Source organism: Enoplosus armatus, chromosome 5 (assembly GCF_043641665.1).
Source record: "Enoplosus armatus isolate fEnoArm2 chromosome 5, fEnoArm2.hap1, whole genome shotgun sequence".
NCBI lineage: Eukaryota > Metazoa > Chordata > Actinopteri > Centrarchiformes > Enoplosidae > Enoplosus > Enoplosus armatus.
In genome coordinates, this window is record NC_092184.1 from 26141890 (window position 1) to 26144547 (window position 2658).

Here is a 2658-nt window from a genome sequence, read left to right on the forward strand (position 1 = left end):
ACGGCGCCGTACGGCAGAGAGGAAGAGGAGGAGGAGGAAGAGGAGGAGTGGGAAGTGTCCTGCAGGGAGACGGAGGACGCGGAGGAGGAGAGGGAGAGGGAGGCGGGACGCTCCCCGTCCGAGCAGACGGTGTTAACAGAAGTGCAGGAGGAGGACGAGGCTCCTCGCTCGCCGGACGACATCATCCTACCCACAATCCCACTCAGAGACGAGACTGAGGAGGGACGTTTGGCGGCTGGAGAGACAGAGAAGAAGAGACAAAACATTTAGTCCATCGGCTGATTTCATCAAGTCAAAACATCCAGAAGAAAGTTCCACTAAAAAGCAGCAGAAAGGATAATAAATGAACTGGTTTCTGAGCGCGTCAGATGAACTGACAAGAATCACCCAACTAGACTCAAAACACCTTTCTGAAGCTTCAGGAAGAGGACAGCACCAAAGCAATACGTTCTGAATGACCTTTATATTCATGTGATATTATAACAGTATTCACAAAGTGTGGACAGTGTTGTGTTCGTCCCTCAGCTGCTGGATGATGACGACAGTCAGCAAACACAAACTGATGAAGACGTAGAGGAACACTTCATCAGAAAACTGCCGCTGCTCCAAAACACAAAAGACCACAACAGGAGCCTTTTGTGGAGCCTCACCAACAAGCTCTCAGGGTAGATATCGCTCCTCATCACACAGTGAAATTCATTCCAACACGGACACACAAAATATAAATTAGATGAAACAAAACAAGCTTTAAACATCAGAAGACACCATGTGTTATAAATAACATGGTGGCATGAGAGGAACAAACATTGAATATAAGTTATAGCATAGAGGTCTGCTCCGAATCACGAGGACAGCAAACACTGGGAGCCTCTAACAGGCTGCAGGCGGACATGCAGATTTCATTACAGTAGATCGTTACTCATTATTCAAACTAAAATACTGAGTACACTCACCTGTCTTTTTTACCCAGCAGTACTGCACAAACACAAGAAGGTACATGTTATGTTTCAGTATGTTATGAGGGATCAGGTTAGGCTGAACACGTTCGAATGTTTCAGATGACGGACGTATCGACCTGTGGCGTTCAGACGAGTCGAATCTTTTCATGTTTTGCATTTCGTGCAGTTGGAGGCAGCTGTCTGTCAAACAGCAGATGTCCTCTCTGTCTCTCAAAGAGACTCATAAAACAAACTGAGAGGACACCGTGGTCTCAGTCCACAGTGCAAGAAAGAGACTCTCATTTCATCCAGACTTGTGCTTCAACCACAGAGAAGAACCGACAGTCGTCGTCCGTCACGGCCGACACGCTGACTGCGAAAGGAACCAGTCAATCAACCGATCAATCGATCCAGATCCGTCCACTGGATCTGCCTCTGCACAGCTGATGTGTCAAACTTTATGTCAAATGTTTACTGACTGAAATTCATTGTGCTGCAGCGTTAAATGAAAACTTCAGGAGAGAGTTTCCTTGTTGCTGACTGACACACACCGTTAAACTCTGTCCACAGCCTCGTTATAACAAATGATCTCAAAACTCAAACCGCCCCGCAGACAGGAAGTACCAGCAAGACACCGAGCTTCCAGGCTGTCAAATGATCTTCTGATTATTAAATGAAAGCAGCTCAGAGTTGGAGAGTAAACCTGCAGCTGTGAACAGGAAGTGTGTGTGCAGCAGAGCATCAGATCAGATACGAGGCTGAATGTGAAATGAGCAACACACCTTTAAAGGTGTCTGTACATCAGTGTTCACCCTCATCCAAACACTTCCACCATATTATTATCATGTAAAGCAGCTCTGAGACATTTCTTTAAAAAGACAACGTCCCTGCTCATAATGATCACGCATGTTCCTTTCAGTGTTTTAAATGTTCATATGTTTCTTTCTGAAAGTTAGCTTAGCTTAGCATAAAGAGTGGAGGCAGGGAGAAACAGCTAGCCTGGCTCTGTACAAAGTTCAAGAATGCATGTGTTGATGGTCTGATATCAAAGAAGTGAGGTGTGAATGCATCGGAGTGAATGCCCAAGTGCACCTTCATCAGAAGTCCACATAAAGATCGACTCTGGTGGGACTCGAACCCACAACCTTTGAATTGCCTCTTTTCAACTAGAAGTCCAACGCGCTATCCATTGCGCCACAGAGCCAGATGTTACAGCTAGCTGTTGCTGCTGATGTAACTCATATCTTGTTCATTTCATTTGTACACAAACAGAAATGTAAAAAGCTCAGTTTGTGATTTTAGAGCGTCACGTGTCCCGGTCTGGGTTTGGTCTCGAAACAGGAATGATGATGGAACCAAACCTGCCAACCTCACTGTGGCTGACAGTTTGAAAAGTCTCCGCTCATAAAAAGCATATTTAGATTAATTTAAAAATGTAATGATATTGTTTCCCTTCGTCACAACTTCATGAGAACTTATAATCATTTAATTTCCAGTTTCCAGACAACAGCACACCTGTCCCGACTGCTCCGAGACACGGAGAGGGAGAAGTATTTAAAGTCCATTAGTGTTTAAACTCCAGACATCCTGAACAGAGTGTTAAATGAGACCTTTTTCCTACATGCACCCATAAGACCCTCGTTTTTCCCTTCTGGTGATATTTCAGCTTCACGCAGGTTCTTACAGGAATAACTTTAACAGCTGCCGTCAGTGTTGTAAA

The 2658-nt window shown here is 44.8% G+C and overlaps 1 non-coding gene across 1 annotated transcript; it reads right to left on the reverse strand.

Annotated features, from left to right (window-relative positions):
* Positions 1–2055: 2055 nt before the first annotated feature.
* Positions 2056–2142, reverse strand: trnar-ucu (transfer RNA arginine (anticodon UCU)). The gene is given in 2 exon segments: positions 2056–2091; positions 2106–2142. It is a non-coding gene; the product is annotated as a tRNA-Arg (tRNA).
* Between the last annotated feature and the right edge of the window lie 516 nt (positions 2143–2658).